This window comes from Aquarana catesbeiana, linkage group LG01 (assembly GCF_042186555.1).
Source record: "Aquarana catesbeiana isolate 2022-GZ linkage group LG01, ASM4218655v1, whole genome shotgun sequence".
NCBI lineage: Eukaryota > Metazoa > Chordata > Amphibia > Anura > Ranidae > Aquarana > Aquarana catesbeiana.
Genome location: NC_133324.1, coordinates 670492506 through 670513685, shown reverse-complemented (window position 1 = coordinate 670513685; position 21180 = coordinate 670492506).

Here is a 21180-nt window from a genome sequence, read left to right as displayed (position 1 = left end):
TACACACGGTCGGACTTTCCGACAACAAGCTCACATTGAACATTTCCCGTCGGAAAGTCCGATCGTGTGTATGCAGCATAAGAGTGGCGCCTTCCACAGGCGGTGGTTTCAGCGGGGGGGCATCGATAGTTTCAAAAAACTATTAGATAAGCACCTAAACAACCACAACATACAGGGATATTGAATGTAATACTGACATATAATCACACACCTAGGTTGGACTTGATGGACTTGTGACTTTTTTTAACCTCACCTACTATATAACTATGTATGTAACTATGTATGTTCAGAAATTAAGTTATGTGTATTAAAATGGAATGACATAGGGAAAAAGTATTGAACACGCTAACTGAAATGTATTTAATACTTATTAAATGACAGCTGTAAGATGCCTCCTGTATGGAGAAACTAAACGCATGTATTGCTCAGGTGTGATTTTGGCCCATTCTTCCACACAAACAGTCTTCAAATCTTGAAGGTTCCATAGCCTTTTCTATGAACTTTGATCTTTAGTTTTTTCCATAGATTTTCTATTGGATTCAAGTCAGGCGATTGGCTATATTTTCTTACTTTAAAACCAATTGAGAGTTTCCCTGGCTTTGTGTTTGGGTACATTATTTTTCTGAAATGTCCACCCTGTCCTTACCCTCTTGGTCATGTCTTAGTACATTTTTCCATTCATCCTTTCTTCAACGACATGAAGTTTGCCAGTACCGTATGCTGAAAAACAGCTCTGCACCATGATGTTTCCACCTCCAAACTTCACTGTTGGTATAGTTGGTTTTTGGGGTGATGTGCCATGCTTTCTCTTCAGAAATCGAGTCTTGCATTGTGAGCGTGGATACAGGCCCATGGGGGTTGGATGCATTACTTATTGTTTTCTTTGAAACAATTGTACCTGCTAATTCCAGGTCTTTCTGAAGCTCTCCACATGTGGCCCTTGGCTCTTGGACAACTCTTCTAATAATTATTTTCACTCCTCTGTCAAACTTTGCGAGGAGCACCTGGTCATGGCCGATTTATGGTGAAATATTGTTCTTTTCACTTCTGAATTATGGCCCCAACAGTGCTCACTGGAACATTCAGAAGTTTAGAAATCCTTCTGTAACCAATACAACTGGCATGTTTTGCAACAATAAGGTTGCGAAGGTCTTGAGAGAGCTCTTTGCTTTTACCCATCATGAGATGTTTCTTGTGTGTCACCTTGGTAATAAGACCTTTTTTATAGTCCATCAGTTGAGACTGAACCAGCTGATATTATTTTGCATTGACACGGGTCAACATTGCTTTCTAATTACTGATACATTTCAGCTGATGTCTTGGCTTTTCATGCCTTTTTGCACCTCCCTTTCTTCGGTGTTCAATATTCTTTTCCTGTGTCATTCCAATTTATTACACATAACTTAATTTCTAAACGTATTTGTTTCAGTTTCTTTGTACGTATGGATTGCATGTGTTGTTACCGATATGTGGTGAAAAATTTCATTTCAATAGCACCTTTAGAAATATATTTACCTAGAAAAGTGGTGACGTGTTAAATACTTATTTTACCCACTGTGTGTGTGTTTTAATTAGGAAGAAATAGTGAAACATTGCAAAGTAAGTGCAACTTTTATATTCTGCACATCTCAAGAAAATTATCTTAAAGTATAAGCTATGAATTCTTCTGATAAGAAGTGCATTTTATTTTGTTGCACAGAGAGATTGCAAATCTCAAAGTGTTTGCATTTCATTTAGGAAAGCTTTTTTCCCCTTTGAGGATACATTTCTATGCACACAGAAAAAAAATGTGTTTACGTAAACTGTTAGCATAACATTAAGATCTGATAACTTATGTTTGTTTGAAAAAAAAAATTAGCATGATGGCAGCATTCATACAGGTTCCAAATTACATTGCGTTTGCTTATTTGAGCATTTGAAGCTCACTCAGTAAATGCAAATGACATCCAGATTCTATGACACAATTTTTGAAACCTTTCATTTAGAAAGAAATTATATATATATATTTTAATTGATTCATTTAATCATTTCATCAATGATTTAATCATTTTTTCAATCTTGCTATGTGTAAGAGTCCCCTAAACAGAATATGTCCATTCTTGGAATGTGAGCTTCATATTGGGCCCCACTGCACACTCTGCACATAGTGAACTTATAAGTGGACCTTTGAGCCACTTTTTTATCATTTCAATAATACCGCTGGGTAAATCACATTTATTTCCCAGAAAAATAACTTATAGGGTCAACTCCATTGAAGTGTTTCTATTAGTGAAATCTTATGGGCAAGCTTTTGCAGGTTTTATAATAACACATTTTCATAATTTTATAATACAGACATGTCTAGTTGCTTAAACATTTACTTTTTATTACCATTTACCCTATTTTATTCTTAATTATTTAACAGTTAAAATTACTTCTGTTTCATTTTTAGCACTCCTGAGGGAACACATCTATTACAAAAGATTTGAAAAATGTAGAAATGGGCATGTACTTCTTTCCTCAACATTATTACTGTTGATGGGAAGATAGTTATTTTTCAGTTAATCATTTACAATTCTGTTTAATTTAGAACCATATCAATAATTAGGGGGCAGAAAATCAATGCAATGATACAATATTAAAGAGTCATGTGGGCACTCAGAAGACTGTATTGACCTCACTGTACATGGAAAAGCAATAAAAACTCTCATTATTAATGTCACTTCCAATTTAGCTTCTAATTACTACAAGTAACATACATTCCACAGTCAGCTATGTATTATATTACTCTAGGTGATCTGCTTATAAACTGTACGCATTGATTGCTCACAGTGAACTATATCATTTTTAGCTAAACTTATGAACATAGAGACAACCAATATAATTATGACCCTGCAGCATCAGTAAGAGAAAAGTTATTAGGAAGCAGTTAAAAGTCAAAAAGGGAATCAACATCTAATTATTTGCCAATAAATTACTTATGTTCATTGCATTATGTATTTTAACATTTACCTAGTTTTTGCTATATATGTTAACCACTTCAGCCCCGGAAGGATTTACCCCCTTCCTGACCAGAGCACTTTTTACAATTTGACACTGCGTCGCTTTAACTGCTAATTGCGCGGTCATGCAATGCTGTACCCAAACAAAATTTGCGTCCTTTTCTTCCCACAATTAGAGCTTTCTTTTGATGGTATTTGATCACCTCTGCCGGTTTTTATTTTTTGCGCTATAAACGGAAAAAGACCGAAAATTTTGAAAAAAAAGATATTTTCTACTTTTTGTTATAAAAAAAATCCAATAAACACAATTTTAGTCATACATTTAGGCCAAAATGTATTCGGCCACATGCCTTTGGTAAAAAAAATGTCAATAAGTGTATATTTATTGGTTTGCGCAAAAGTTATAGCGCCTACAAACTAGGGTACATTTTCTGGAATTTACACAGCCTTTAATTTATGACTGCCTATGTCATTTCTTGAGGTGCTAAAATGGCAGGGCAGTACAACCCCCCCCAAATGACCCCATTTTGGAAAGTAGACACCCCAAGGAAATTGCTGACAGGCATGTTGAGCCCATTGAACATTAATTTTTTTTGTCCCAAGTGATTGAATAATGACAAAAAAAAAAAAAATTACAAGAAGTTGTCACTAAATGATATATTGCTCACACAGGCCATGGGCATATGTGGAATTGCACCCCAAAATACATTTAGCTGCTTCTCCTGAGTACGGGGATACCACATGTGTGGGACTTTTTGGGAGCCTAACCGCGTACGAAAACCAATCACCGCCTTCAGGATTTCTAAGGGCGTAAATTTTTGATTTCACTCTTCACTGCCTATCACAGTTTCGGAGGCCATGGAATGCCCAGATGGCACAAACCCCCCCAAATGACCCCATTTTGGAAAGTAGACATCCCAAGCTGTTTGCTGAGAGGCATGGTGAGTATTTTGCAGCTCTCATTTGTTTTTGAAAATGAAGAAATTTTTTTTTTTCAATTTTCAAAACTTTGTGACAAAAAGTGAGGTCTGCAAAATACTCACTATACCTCTCAGCAAATAGCTTGGGGTGTCTACTTTCCAAAATAGGGTCATTTGGGGGGGGGGGGGTTTGTGCCACCTGGGCATTCCATGGCCTCCGAAACTGTGATAGGCAGTGAAGAATGAAATCAAAAATGTACGCCCTTAGAAAGCCTGAAGGCGGTGCTTGGTTTTCGGAGTCCCGTACGCGGCTAGGCTCCCAAAAAGTCTCACACATGTGGTATCCCCATATTCAGGAGAAGCAACAGAATGTATATTGGGGTGTAATTTCACATATTCCCATGGCATGTTTGAGCAATATATCATTTAGTAACAACTTATAAAAAAGATGATCTTAGGCCGAGTACATGGATACCAAACATGACATGCTTTAAAATTGCGCACAAACGTGCAGTGGCGACAAACTAAATACATTTTTAAAATACATTTTTAAAAGCCTTTAAAAGCCACTTTAGATTTACAGAGGAGGTCTACTGCTAAAATGACTGCCCTCGATCTGACCTTCACGGTGATACCTCACATGCATAGTGCAATTGCTGTTTACATTTGACGCCAGACCGATGCTTGCGTTTGCCTTTGCGCGAGAGCAGGGGGGGACAGGGGTGCCTTTTTTTTTTTTCTTTATTATTTTTTTGCTTTTTTATCTTATTTTTAAACTGTTCCTTTCATTTTTTTTTAATCATTTTTATTGCTATCTCAGGGAATGTAAATATCCCCTATGATAGCAATAGGTAGTGACAGGTACTCTTTTTTGAAAAAATTGGGGTCTATTAGACCCTAGATCTCTCCTCTGCCCTCAAAGCATCTGACCACACCAAGATCGGTGGGATAAAATGCTTTCCCAATTTCCCAATGGCGCTGTTTACATCCGGTGAAATCTAAGTCATGAAATGCTCGTAGCTTCCGGTTTCTTAGGCCATAGAGATGTTTGGAGCCACTCTAATCTCTGATCAGCTCCATGGTCAGCTGGCTGAATCACCGGCTGCATTCTCAGGTTCCCTGTTGGGACAGGAGAGCCAGAGAAAAACATGGAAAACGGTGGGGAGGGGCATTCCCTCCCACTGTTTTTAAAAGCAGTCTAGAGGCTAATTAGCCGCTAGGATTGCTTTTACATGAAAGCTGACCGCTGGCTGAAAAGAATGATACCAAGATGATACCTAAACCTGCAGGCATCATTCTGGTATAACCACTCAAGTCTACATACCAGTACGTTGCTGGTCCTTGTTGCGCATATATTGTAATCTTTTTTTTTTCATGCAGCCTGTGGGCTGAACGAAAAAAAGAGATTGATCAGTGGGTATGCCATCCATTAGAATACCCCCCTTCATCCACCCACTTCTAATGATGGGCATACAAGCACAGTTTATATATGCCGAAGCATGGGGGCATCCTCCCGCAAAAGGTAGGAGCATATCGCTCCCCTGCTGCCCCCATGCTTCGGCATATATCACCTCCACTGGAGTCACGGCTTTATATATCGTGGGAGCAAACGCTGTTTAAAAAATAGTAAAAAATAAAACATTTTTTAATGCAACCTGTGCCTAAAATATATATATATATGCCGAAGCATAGGGGCATCCACCCGCAAAAGGTAGCAGCAAATCGCTCCTCCGCCCCTGCTGCCCCCATGCTTCGGCATATATGCTCTTTTTTTAAACTGTGGTGGTAAAATCACCTCCTACGGCGCTGGAGTCACGGCTTTATGTATCGTGGGAGCAAACGCTGTTGCTGTCAAGATAAATAAATCCACTCTGCAGCTAAATGACGTACCTGAAGACAAAAAAATGGTTAACAATAAAACACAGTAAACGGTAAAGTATAAAAAATTGCATACCTGAAAAGCAAACATGATAAAACATAATAATAATAAAACATTGCAGAATAGAATACAGTAAAAAAGAGCAGAACAATAGAGAGAAAATAGAGAGAGAGAACAATAAAACGACAACTATTTTTGTTTTTATTTTTTATATTTTTTTGTGATTTTTCACTTTTTTTGTAACTGTAACTTTTGTAACTGTAGCCGGTTCCAGGTTCGGGTCTCTCAAAATGCGATGGCATCTTGGGAGACCCTGTGAAAGTGTGCCTAGTCTGTGCAATGCTGTACCCTATGCTAATACTCAACTAGTGTATGGTAGCGTTGAAAACATTCACCAATGCAAAGACCAGGATTGTCAGGACAGGAGGGACAATAATAGTGGTTGTCACGCCTATATATGCGCTTGCTGCAGACACGACATCTTTTTTGGGGGGGTTCGTTGGGTAGGGGTACTCGGGAGGACATAAAGAAAATGCCTCTCATGCAGCCGACTGCATTTGGTTGGGGATGTGAATGGGGGAAGTACGGGCGCTGCAGAAGTGGTGGGTTCCCAATTAGGATTGGCAAATGCAGCAGGAAGGGCATTATGGGCACGACGGGCCTGTGTTTGTCTTCTTGGTGGCAGCGGGACACTACTTGTGCTTGCCACCTCACCAGCTTGAACTACACTTATGGGACTCGCCACATCACCAAGTATTACTGCAGTGCTGGTTTGACTACGACCGGGGTGTACTAGGCCACTGGTGCTTGCCAGTTCCCCAAAACGCTACCAAAAAAACTGTTAGCAATCGCAGGGATCAGGCCTGACTCTGCCAACGCTGCAGTTATGCGTTTAGTGTTTTGTAAGTGACAGTGATCGATTGATACTGCACTTGGGTGGGCTGGGCTGGGCTGGGCGGAGGGGCAAAACGCAGGTGCTAGCAGGTATCTGGGCTGATCCCGCTAACACTGCGTTTATGGGAACCCTAAACTGCTGGGGACGCTATTATAGATCTGATCGGATCAGATATTGATCCGTTCAGATACTATACCACTAAGGGAGGTGTACGGGGCGTGCATGGGTGTTAGCAGTACTGGCGCTAACCTGACGCTGCCTGGGGCTGGTGCTTGCCAGTTCACCAAACGCTACCAAAAAAACTGTTAGCGATCGCAGGGATCAGGCTTATCTCTGCGAACGCTGCAGTTATGCATTTAGTGTTTTGTAAGTGACAGTGATCGTCGATACTGCACTTGGGTGGGCTGGGCCGGGCGGAGGGGCAAAACGCAGGTGCTAGCAGGTATCTGGGCTGATCCCGCTAACACTGCGTTTTTGGGAACCCTAAACTGCTGGGGACGCTAGTATAGATCTGATCGGATCAGATATTGATCCGTTCAGATACTATACCACTAAGGGAGGCGTATGCTGCGTGCGTGGGTGTTAGCAGGACTGGCGCTAACCTGACGCTGCCTGGGGCGACGCAGACCTTATCTGACCCTAAAACCTAAGTTATATCATCGCCGGGCGATCAGGGGGCTAAACCTTTATTCATTAATAAACGGCGGGTGCCCTGACACTATAAAAAATAAACGAACTAACCAGCGTCACCCGTAACAGTTATACGGTGATCACTGGTGAAAGGGTTAACTAGGGGCAATCAAGGGGTTAAAACCTCTATTAGGTAGTATATGGGGGTCCCTGACGTTCTAAAACACTGACGGCGAACCTAAATATTTACCTCCCTAACTAGCGTCACCAGTGACACTAATACAGCGATCAGAAAAATTATCGCTTAGTGACACTGGCGACGGGGGGTGATCAAGGGGTTAAAACTTTATTAGGGGGGGTTAGGGGGGTACCCTAGACCTAAAGGGGGCTAACACTAACTGCCCTACCACACTAACTGTCACAAACTGACACCAATGCAGTAATCAGAAAAAAAAATGCTTGGTGTCAGTGTGACGGGGGGAGGGGTGATTAGGGGGTGATCGGGGGGTAAAGGGGGGTGTAATGTGTGTCTGGCATGTTCTACTGTGTGTGTAGTGTTTGTGCACACATAGCGATGTCTTCTCTCCTCGCGCCGGAACGGAAAATACCGAGCCGAGGAGAGATGACATCACTTCCTCCACTTCTGTTTACTATGCAGAAGCCGAGGAAGCCTGTCATTCGCCAGGAGCGATCGTGAGGGGGGAGCCACGAATGAGTGGCCTCCCCCTCACCTCTCATCACTCCTGACGAGAATCCAATCGGACCCCCCGCCGCGGGAAGGCAAGGACGTACCTGTAAGTCCTTTTGCCTGCCCGTGCCATTCTGCCAACGTACATCGTCGTGCGGCGGTCGGCAAGTGGTTAAAAAGGATGCCTAGCCATATTAAAAGAATTAGCATTGTGTCCACTAACATAACCTTTCTAATAGTTCACGTTTACCAAAGGACAAAGCGCTACCCCACTAGAACTGGAATACTCTGGTAGGAATTGGAGATGAGCTCTCCACAGTAACTTGGTCTTCTGGAGAAACTGCATGCTTCTAGGATCCTGTCCAGCTGCCCATGTTATTGTATTGGCAGTGAACAGGGCCATCTTTAATATTGATTTGACCCTGGGCAAACATTTTCTTGGACTCTCTCAAATCCACTTATCAAACATTTGTGGGCAGTGCGGGATAGGGGAAGCTGCCTTGGGCTCCACAACAATGGCTGGGCCTGGGGAAGCTGGCCTTTGCCCTGAGTTAAAGACGGCCCTGGCAGTGGAGGACATCTCACCTATCTTCAGATCACTTGACATCTGCCTCATCAGCTGGTGCCCTTCTAAGCAGCTGAGGGAGGCAAGCATAGAAAGTTATCTTTTCTGTGGGTGTAAAGGGATTCAGGGAGTTGTGGGAAAAGGAGTTAAATTGACCTGCACCCACATCTAACCAAGGTGAGTTACTGGACACTCTGCTACAACGGTATCTGTCTTCTGACATGTTGAGTATAAGTTGATGATCAGTACTTCCAGTGGGGCAGAAATGTACATACACAGAGCAATTATAGTCTTAGTGATCACCCTTCTAGCCTTTACACAGCACTGTTCACTAAGATTTATACTCACAAAACAATAGTAATGCCACCTATAGCTTTAGCAATCAGCTCTCTTGTGTTGCACAAAGCACTGTGTATTTTGATTTCACAAAATAAGAGTAATACCACCAAAAGCTTTAGCAATCACCTCTCTTTTGTTGCAGGAAGAATCTGGGCCTCAGCTCCCTTTGACACTGAACAGATCACACAATATCAGCAGACTTATTTGACCATCTGGAACATACCTACACATGGCTTGTCTTTTCAACTTATGGACACCCCTTTCACATGGATTCTTTCTGCCGCTGAGAGCACCCAGGACCTTGACAGTATGACCTGCCAGGTCACTGATGAATAAGAGGGGAACATAAGTTCTGCAGTACAGTATACCATCCCTCAGGATGAGGCAGGACCATTAACTCAGCATTTTCTTCACTTCTGATAATAGTTTGGATGTTTCTCTGGGACTTGACCACTGCTGTAACCATATCTCTGTTATTAGGGACAGGCAACCACTGGTTCTGCTTGTTGTGTCTCTGCCAAGTTATGCTTTTCCGGTACACGGATGAGGTTCGCCTGAAGACTACGCTTTGGTCTTCCGCCAGTCAGAAATTTCTATCTCTTTATTTACATCTTACTGAGGCCATATATGGTCAATGACTTTAGTCATCATCCAATTTTTATTTATAAACCAGCTGATGGCAAAGAATTGGGGAAGAGTAGTGACAGGAGTGAACAGGTTGCCGTGTGTTTTCTCTCTGTTGGTTGGCAGATGTTATTAATTATGATTGATTAGAATCTGCATGCTTGGACCACATGACTGATGATGGATTTGCATCACTGGACATTTTGTGTTTTTTCTTTATTAAGAACTTGTCAAAGGGTATGACGTGTTTATTTACTATAAAAAAATAGTTTTTTTATGAATGAGTAGGGCTATGTGCCCTTTAATCATTAAAATAGAGGGGGGAAGGTGGTATCTGGGGCCTGCCTTGTTTTAAAGGGTGCTTCCAGATTCTGATTATCCCCCTGCCCACTGACACCCACAACCACCAGGCCAGGGTTGTGGTGAAAAAATGGCATGGGGGATATATATCCTTTCAAAGTGATGTTTGCAATGAGCACAGTAAGGTCAGAAATTTGGGTCCAAAGTTCCATCTAGTGTGGAATACAGATAGCCTGGGAAGTGTATTATAATCTCCTTTACTGTCTTCTTATAGGTTAAAATGATAGGTTAAAAAAAAAAAATTTATATATATATATATATATATATATATATATATATATATATATACAATGCTGGCTGACTATTTTTGGACACTGCTCCTGAGTAGAAACAAAAATCAGCAGCAAGAAGGCGCATGCGCGGCAGCTTGCAAGATGGCCACCACCATCTAAAGCTCCGCTCCACCCCGGCCCCTTTCGTTCCTCGGGAGCTGACAGAGTGCTCCACACTGCATCCAAACAGCACCCCCGGGTAGGGGAAGCCCCCGGGAAGCATCTGATGTCTGCGGGCACCAACAGAAGGAGCCTATCGAGACAGATGACGGCCACAAACGGCCCGGTCAGTTATGCCAACATGGTTGCCGCTCCTCCGAGCCTCAGCGTGGCTGCTTCAGCAGAGGATTCCATAGCGGACCAGGATCATGACCCCCTGCCTTCTCCAGGTGCCATGGACTCACCACTGCCTCAAGCCAATTCACCAGCCTCCACTGAATCCCTCCTCTTTAGCCTGCACTCTGGCCTCCCATCCACCCCCATGATGGACCCACACACAGTCATGCTGCTATCAGTCACTGAAGCACAGGAGGCCTCCCCCACCCCCACAGACTTTCCCTCCACGATGGAGGCATTTGCTCATTTACTTTCCAAGAGCCTTGCACAAAATGCAGCTCGGATCACGTTTTCCATTCATGCTGACATGCAGCAGTTTGGTGTCAGACTGGACAATATTGAGAAGAAAGCAGACCAAGCAGGGGCCAGGATCAACCAGAACACAGCGAGACTACAGGACAAGCAAGATGAGCTTGAGACGGCCTTCGCAAAGATCGACGATCTCAAAAATAGATTGAGACGATATAACTTCAGGGTACGGGGGCTCCCGGAATCCGAGAAAGAGGTGCACTCTGCTATCAAAGATCTTATCAAAGTTCTTATCCCGGAGATTACTGAGTACCGTTTAGTGCTGGATAGGGCCCACAGAGCTCTGCAACCCCCCCCCCGCAAAGATAGCCTCCCTAGGGACATAATAGTTAAGCCCCATTTTTATTCCATGAAGGAGGAAGTGATGCGGAAAGCTAGAAATATGAATGACATATCTGTTCATGGACACAAAATACAGATTTTTGCTGACTTGTCCCCTTACACAGTTCAGAAGAGAAGAGCCCTGAAACCTTTACTTCTGCTCCAGCAAGAGAATGAAATCCCCTACAGGTGGTCGTTCCCGCTGAGGCTAAATTTTTCATACAAAAGCAGAAGTTGCAGCTTCTCCACCTTTGCAGAGGGGGAACGCCATCTCTTTCAGTTGGGCCTAATTCCACAAGATCCTTCATTGCCACATTCCAGCAGAGGGACTCCTTCCTCTAATAAAAGACCTCCTCCAGCAAGCCCCCTTCAACCCTCCTGGCTGAAACAAAGCTCCAAGAGGACGAAAGAAAACTTTCCCACATGATCCACAACCTTCTCTGCATGGCTCGTGACCCCTCCATGGGTGTTTGGCTAAGTAAATCCTGGCCTTCAGAAGTTTCCTTGGATCAGTACCTTTGACTCTCACAGCCTGGTCTGGAATGTTTTTTTTTTCCCCAGGTTGACTTTTAGTTAGACTTAATGAGGTTTAGTCAACAGGACACAACTTTCTGGACTTGGGGGTTGGGGGGTTTACTACAAACGGCTTCCTAACCTAGGATTAATGGGCCCAGGGGTTCCCTAGGGGGGCATAGCACTGGTAGGGTCTATCACCTCCCGGGTAATGGTTCCCTACCATTATGGGGAGGGTCATTGGGAAGCTTAGTTCTTGCCGTCCACTGGCTTAGGCCCCCCTTCTTTCGGGGGCCCCTGGGGCAATTAAATTGGCCCCGAGGGCTCCACATCCCAGGCCCAAACGAACTTCAAGTCACTCTCATTGGACTTCAACTTACTCTTTGTTCCCCAGGTGCTGGTAAGTCTCAGAACACTTGGTTACTTTTCTCCCCTCTGGACTATGGCTAATAACAAGGATCCACACCATCCTCTTAGAATTATTACACACAACACTCAAGGCCTAAACTCCCCAATTAAACGTAGAAAGATATTTTAGTCATATCATTCTATGCACGCAGACGTCCTGCTTCTACAAGAGACCCATTTCCCGGTTATCTATAAACCCACATTTCTACATCAACACTACCCGCAATTCTTCTTGGCCTCACCCAAAAATAAAACTAGGGGAGTGGCTATATGTTTTGCCAAACACCTAAATGTGTCTCAACCAGAGAAGATAGTCGACCCTCAAGGGCGCTTCCTGCTAGTTTCTGGCCACATAGAAGGTGAACTATACACTTTTGTTTCTTATTATGCGCCTAACAAAGGTCAAAGACAGTTCTTTGATTTAATGCTTCAAAAATTTCATTTACACCTTAAAGGAACAGTTTTCATGGGAGGCGACTCGAACACCGCCTTTGATTCCGCGCTCGATAGATTAGCAAATGGGAAATCCAGACCAAAACGCCTGACCAAACAGAGTGCTAAAATTGCAGCTCTCCTTCATGAAGAAGGTCTAGTCGACATATGGAGGGAAGCAAATCCTCACAAAAAAGACTACACTCATTTTTACGCCCCTCACAACTCGTTCGCCAGGATAGACCATATCTTCTCACGCTCCTGCACTATCCCGCTTATTCGAAATTCTCGGATCATTGATTCCCCTCTGTCAGATCACACAATGGTCTCAGTAGTAGCTCGGAAAGTTAGTTCCTCTAAGGGCCCACCATGCTGGAGATTACAGGAGTCTCTCCTTAGTGACCCAATACATTGTATGGGTTTTGAGGAGGCCATCAAGGACTACTTCCGGATTAACCAGACTGCGGATGTCTCCCCCTCCATTGTATGGGCAGCCCACAAATCAGTAGTTAGGGGTCACATCATTAGTTTGTCTACCCAGCTCAAAGCAGCCCATAAAGCTGAAGTCTTCAAACTCACAGCAAATTACAGAGCTGCTGCAAAGGCGCATAAGAGCCTCCTCACCACAGAATCATTGACAAATCCCGCACCCTCCTTAACTTAGCACTGACCACCGCAGCCGAAAAACATCTACGACAGACGGGTGCAAAATTTTATTCTCAGTCGGATCGAATAGGATCCAGACTGGCGGCCAAACTTAGCCCTAAACAACGCACTTTGGTGTTCCCCAAAATTAAGATGATATCTGGGATCTGATCTTAACTCCGCATATATTTCGGTAATCCCGAAACCAGGAAAAGACTCAAGTGAACTTGGTAATTATAGGCCTATCTCGCTTATTAATAATGATATTAAAATCTTGACAAAGATTCTAGCGAATAGGTTAGCGAGCTTCATTTCGACTTATATACATAAAGACCAGGTGGGCTTCTTCCCTGGGAGACAGGGACCGGACCAAATTCGCAGAACAATAGATATTATCTTTCTGCTTAGGTCTGGATGGGACGGAGGCCCTCCACAGAAGGGATTCCTCCTGTCTATCAATTTATATAAAGCCTTTGACTCTGTTGATTGGGCTTACTTATCCGACATACTACAAAGATGGGTTTCGGCCCCCTCTTTCTGAACTCATTTAAATCCCTCTATTCCACTCCATTGGCCCAAGTACGTCTCTTGGGGAGGTACTCAGAACAGTTCCCAATAGGGAGAGGGACCAGGCAGGGTTGTCCACTCTCCCCTCTCCTTTTTGCGATTGCCATCGAGACCCTGGCTGTGGCAATCAGAACAAACCTAGATGTGAAGGGAGTGAGATGCGGAGATCAGGAGCATAAATGTGCACTTTATGCGGACGACCTCCTCCTTTATATCACCTCTCCTATTACCTCCACCCCAATGATCTATAAAATCCTCCATTTAGCACAATTTCGGGCTTAAGGGTTAATATGTCCAAATCAATCGTCCTGAATGTAACGATGCCGCAAGATCTTCTTGCTCAACTCTCTACTAACTTCGACTCCCCTTGGGCTCCGAAAGAGATTCCCTATTTAGGTATCAAGATAACACCAGATATACAAAACCTTTTTGATGCTAATTACCCTCTTTTGTTCCAAAAGTGCAGAGGGGACTTGGATAAGTGGGCTAGATGTGGTCTATCCTGGCTGGGCAGAATTCATGCTGTGAAAATGACTCTCCTTCCCCGCCTCTTGTATCTATTTCGCTCCCTCCCTATCCTGATTAAGAAGAAGATCCTCCTCAAATTTCAATCGGAGATTGCCCGCTTTGTCTGGGGACAAAGGGGGTACAGATGCCCATCTAGCATTCTTTATCGACTAAAAAGTCAGGGAGGGCTAGGTCTGCCAGATTTATGGGGATACTATCAGGCGGCCCAATTATCCCAGATCTCCATGGTCTTCTCAAAAGGCCAGAAACCGAGCTGGCTTTCAATGGAAATCCACCCCCCTGAATACCATCGACTATCTTCTCTGGTGTGACCCAAGGGTGAGACAAGCTATCCTGTCACCCACCCTTTCCCATTCTATAGCTTTGAGTACATGTCTTTTCACACAACATACTCTAATCTCACCCATGAGACCGCTAGCACACCTTTTCCACAACACGGATTTCCCCCCAGGAATGGTCATTAAGGCATTCAAATGGTGGACGGATAAAGGCCTTTACAGGATAGGTCACTTGCTTTCCCCCAAAGGCCCGATCACGCTGACTCACTGAAGGAATAACTTAGACATGCCCGATTCTGAGACATTCAGATTCTTCAAATTTCCCACTTACTACACTCAATATGGAATCGCTTTCAGGTAAACCCCTCCTTGACTCCCTATGAACATTGGTGTGCAAACACAGAAGTCCAGAGGGGAGGCATTTCCCTGATTTATACCGCACTAAAATCTCTCTCGAATAATCCTGCTTATGCTCGGGCCTGGGAGGAGGACACAGACAGCTCCTGGACTTCCAAAGATTGGACTATCAGGTTCGCAAGATCCTCTAAAGGTATAATAAACATCTCCCTGATAGAAACCAGTATCAAAGTTATAACATGGTGGTATTATATACCTGCTCGACTATCACTCATGTTTCCAGGAACCTCCCCTCTTTGGAAGTCCAGGAGCTGTCTGTGTCCTCCTCCCAGGCCCGAGCATAAGCAGGATTGTTCGAGAGAGATTTTAGTGCGGTATAAATCAGGGAAATGCCTCCCCTCTGGACTTCTGTGTTTGCACACCAATGTTCATAGGGAGTCAAGGAGGGGTTTACCTGAAAGCGATTCCATATTGAGTGTAGTAAGTGGGAAATTTGCTAGAGGGGACCATGATACATATATGGTGGTCTTGTCCATGAATCAGATCATTTTGGCAAAAAGTATTCCGTACCATTAGCTCTATAACACAGCATGTAGTAACCCCCAATCCCTCCATTGCTTTACTGAATGGGAGGATTGGGGATCTTCCTAAGTTTTCTCAGAAGCTAGTATTCTTTATCCTCTTAGGGGCTAAAGTAATCATAGCAAAGTCCTGGAAGAAACCTAGAGTTTCGTTTCTGGAATTTAAGAGGAAGGTCTCCTGGATTATGGCGCAGGAACAAATCGTGGCAAAACTCCATAACAAAAGTGGATCTTTCTATGCCATTTGGGAGCCATGGGCTAGACTCTGCGAAATTCCCTTAATTCCAGGTATACCACAAATATCTGTAACAGAACGATACTCACAGATAATTTACCCCTCCCCTCCTATTCCCCTTTTCACACCTCTTTCTCTTTCTTTACCTGAGACACTCTTGTCTCCTTTTTAGACTACAGAGGGTCAGTCACAGGTAGACAATTTTGTTTACTGGAGTGGAAAATCCGGAGGCAGACATAACACGACTGTATGTTGATGTCAGAACTCGAGATAAGCCATCTTCACAGTGCTAGACGTTCCCTTGAAGGGTGAGCGGTAGGAGGGGCACTGGGACGAGGGGTTAGGTAGGGAGCGAGGATATAGGAATGAAGTTAAAGGGACTAGCTCTGAGACTGAACGGCACTGCCACAGTGAGTTCCCATAGGGGTGGAGTGCCTCTACTCCGGGGTGAAGAGGTTGAGTTCACTCCTATAAGATCTAGTTGATTAACAACCCCCCTTACTATACACATGAGCTGACCTCTCATGTCTCTCCGGATTCTTTCTTCATAGGTAGTTATAACGGCTCTGTTTGTCTGCTTCCTGGACGGAATCTCTTCATCATTCCTCTGTCTTTAAATGCATATAAAATGTTATGCACTTCATTCATTGTTTTGTATGAACCACAATTTCTGTTATTCTATACAAAATAAAAAATTTTGAAACCCCCCAAAAAAAAAAATCAGCAGCAAAATATTTTTAGCCCTGTTGAACTCATGCGTGTCAGAAACATGCAATTAAGCACAGTATATTTATGTATTACTTACTATACCCCTGTAGCTATATATATATATATATATATATATATATATATATATATAATAATAAAATAAAAATATAATTATATAATTATAAATAAAATATAATAATATAATTTAAAGTTAATTTCATATTTTCATATATTTCAAGACTCCTATGTGATACAGTGATTCTGAAGTTATATTTGTGTCCATTGTGCTCTTGCTGGGTGTCCAGTGTGTTCCTGTTCCTTTAAGGGGGATTGGGCTGCCTCCAGGCCCACCTGCCCCTCATCTATCCATTGCATGTGCTTCCATTGTGGAGACGCTTATAAATTCAATAGTGTTAGGGCTGCAAGCATACACAGGGTGCCGTGAAGAGGCCTTGCGGCTTATGCATGCGTTTGCAAATGTGTGCTAACTAAACCCCTGTTTTTAATGCAGACTGTTGGACAGGTTAATTTGGTCAGTTGGCAGACTGGTTGGTGAGTTGAGCTATGGAATGTTCTGTTTTTGTCTTTCTATTAACTATTTATATATTACTTACTATAGCTATTTATATATATATATATATAATAATAAAATAAAAATATAATTATAAATAAAATATAATAATATAATTTAAAGTTCATTTCATATATTTCAGGATTCCTATGTGATACGGCCACTCTGAAGTTATATTTGTATTCATTTTGAAGCACATTCTTTCATGACGTTACTAATAACGTTTTCGTTACATGTTTGCATTCTTTTGAATCCTAATTAGAATTAGCCTGGATATGTTACGCCCCTTGTTACCATACAAGTGCAATTGTAATTTTAATGTAATACCTACGTAATCATGTGTATAAAAACCTTCAATTGCATCCAAAAAAACAGAACAGTTCTTTTCTAAAGATGCTGAGTGTATCTTTTGTGTCTGTTCCCTACTGCAGTAATTAATGTTAATTTGGAACCACCAATCAATATGAGGATAGGCGTTGCCTATCTATAAAATTTCCAGAACAGTTGGTAAGCCAGCCACGAGTGGATTTACAGGTGACCCTGAGAATCTGAAATAAGGAGCTTGAGACGATCCAGGAATTTCTGATAATTAGCCGGCTGAGGTAAGCCTTTTGCTTACATTTGCGTTATCAGACTTCCTTGATCGGTAAGGCCATTTCGGGACAAAGGATAACTATTTTACTCCCCTTAATCAAACTGTAATGATTGGTGATTATATGTTATGTCGTCACTGTCTACTGTCCATCGGAGTGTTATAGATAAGAAAGGGAAGAATAGTGCTGTTAACAGGTTATATGAAGAACACATCTGCTGTAATAGTAGTTTAGAGGCAAGAGGGTATAGGCACATGTAGAAAAGAAAAAAAGAATGGACAGTCATTATGGGCATTAAATAAAGTAAGAGAATGAAGGGTAAGAGACCCTCAAAAATGCCCAGAGCAAGAGGTGCGCTAGAAAATATATGAACCGAAGTTGCGGTTCTGCCTGTACTGGCCCATAAATAAATAGTTAAAGTGGACAGGGATCAACAATGGGTAACAGGGTTACAAAATCCACAGGGACTAAGAATCATGCAGATTAAACAGCTAGAGGTACAGCTATCTATTTGAGCAGGATGGATCAAGGGAGACAGACACTAGACATAAAGGGAAGTTTTGATGTTAAGTTGTGTGATGAATTTAATGTCAGGCACTACAGCTAGTAGATTCTAAAACATAAAAAAAGCCAAAACAGAGAAATGAGCGTCAAACTGTATAGGAATAATATACTTTTTGGCCCTGGCCCAAAACAGAATACGTTATATGTTGTCAGAGAGGGATAATGGGATGAGAACTATGGCTGCCCATCTGATCATAGAAGCTAGAGTAAGTTAAGTACGAGATTACAGTACATGAGATGCAAGGGATCTCAAAGAACAAAATAAGGAGAACAGAATTTATGGAGGTAAAGCTAACTTAAGCGAGGTCATTTTGAACAGAGTTAAAAGAAAGTGAGAAAATGATATGTATGTGTTGTGTACAAATGGGAAAAATGTAGGAGATTTTAAAGAGATAATTGTGTATGTGTGTGAATGCTGGAACTCTTAGTTCTACATCTGGTGTTTCCTGTTAGCTCTGTGCACACGTGACCCCCCTCATTTTCCCCCCTCCCTTTACTCTTTCTCATGAAAGAATGTGCTGGATGAGACATTAGTGGCAAGGGCACATATGATATGACTACATGTATATCATAAGAATATGTGCCAGGTTAATTAATCTGATAAACAATGTGATCACGATTGTTTTGAATATGTTTTCCAAATATGGTTAAATGAAGGTTGAATTTAAAAGTGCACAAAGTATAGAATAACACAAATTAAATATCCTTTGATAGTGGAAACAGTGCATTTTAAACAAGGGAAATTAAGTAAAATGTCCTCCTGTAAGAAGATACATCTGTGGAGATATATTAGAATTAGGGTGTGATATTGAGATTATCACTTGCGTAATCATTTCTGAAATTATGTTAACAATTGTATTAATGATATAGATATTTTTTAATTGGTTTAGACAACCTTTGGTTGGAAATGAAATGCACGTTATTGGGAAAACTTGAAATATGGGGTTACTTTAGATTAAGATGAGGTTGTTAATTATAATACAGCTGTCATAATATTTAAAGACTAGATGGATGGGATGCATAAGAACTTTTTCTATGAAATCTAAAGGTCCGATAATAATTTGATGTGTGGTCTATGATGTGAGAGTAATAATAAATGTAAACTATAACAGACCCATCACGCCAAGTCCACACACCCTGTTAGGATAGATGCCATCTGCAGCCAGCTGTTTTATAGTTTTTGATCTGGCTGATGCTTTTTCTGTTCTTTCTTGTACAGATTGTTGGTACTTTTTGTTTTTATTTATTTTTATTTTTGAAATCCAAATCAGAATGTGTGGATTGTGAAATTATGTGACCCTTTTCCTTGTAAGTGCAAGGGTAAGCTCAAGAAAACCTTGGATTTACAGACATCACTGCATAACAGCATGGTACTGTTATCCTACATTGTGTTGTGACATCAGAAAAATATGTAAGATGGAAACTAAGGACTTGTGTTATCGTGCTAAAACTAACAATAGCGCAAGCAATGAGAAATTATAATATTGTCAGGAAAAGGTTGTCTTTTTGAAACATGAAACTAGAGTTCTTACACAAAGAGCATGGTAGGAAAAAACAAGCCATTGTTATATATTTCATGCAAGCCAGACCTAATGAAGAGTTCACCCGGCTACATCAGATCAATAGCTATATGTAAGATGCTACCAGATGAAAGTATAGACATTATTTTAGTCAATTATTTAACTTTTAATATTCCCACAGTCTGTGCAGCAAATATTGCAAACAGCCAAACTATATATTTGTTTAACGAAGGGTTCACAAAATCCAAATTTGTATTATTGTTTATGTACAAATCTAACAATGACAAGTGCGTACATTTAAATCCAGCCACCTTATTGCATGTATTGTAGGAGGCAAAGAAAACCACATGTGTTAAATTGATGACGTAGGAATTAGCTACTCTGAGCCCAGTGCAGGACACACTCCTTAAAGACCCAGATATTAGATATTTTGTAGATTTGATCCTGGTTTTATACCGAGAATGGCAATATCCATACTGAGTATGCAGTTATCACCCAGAAGGATGTTCTGTATTCAGAGTCATTGGATCTTTCTTCCCCAGCTCAAGAAGCAGAGCTCCATGCTTTAGCAAAGCATGTGAACTATCAAAAGAGTATATATGTATATAGTGCAAAAAGAAAAACTGTGCTGTAACCCAATCTCTATAGCACACAGCTCAAAGTGAGATACACACAAACAAACAAGTGAGTAATGGGAACTGCGCTCTAAATGACCAACATATAATACAATAATTAAATACAATATAAATTCACTTATAAAGTAAATATCAACAAGTCCCAATTGTGATCCATGTGACAAAAATCAAGTGAGTCTTCCAAGTTAAATTACAAAACTTGAAAATCCTCCAAATTGAAGGAAGGTGAATGGACCAAAACACACTGTGCTGTAACTTCCTCCTGTGACTATGACTGGGCATTAACAGACAATAGTAAATACACCACCATGAAGAGTGCACGCTTACCAGCTGCACAAGCTATTAAAGCTTGTGGCTAACACCCAGCGAGGGCCTTTTCCTCCAAGAACCACAAAGAATGGCAGATCAAACCACAGACAGCCTCCATACACCACTCATATATTTATATAGATAGTAGAGATTTAGAGAGCTTTTTGTTCCATTTGAAGGGCCAGAAGTTTGTTTTTGTTTTTTTTTTTAAGCATGCATTTTTATTGAGATTTACAACAACGATCAACAGGATATTGGTAAATGCTTATGAATACATCCGCTTTCAAAAAAGAAATATACCATAGATTCATCATCAAGTAGTAAAAATGAAGCAATAATACATCCAACTAGGTCATAACAGGTTGCTGATTTATCATATATGCAACCACATCTGGATCTTGTATATAAACTGTCATGAAATTATGTAAGATGAGGACAAAAGCAAGCAATCCAGTTAGTTACATAGTTAGTAAGGTCGAATAAAGACACCAGTACATCCAGTTCAACCTGAATGAGTGTGGGTGCATGTCTACAATTATCCCTATTTATTTAAGGTACCCATAGAGTGTCGTCAGTTATACCCAATTAGCATGACATTTCTCGTGGTTATTCAACTG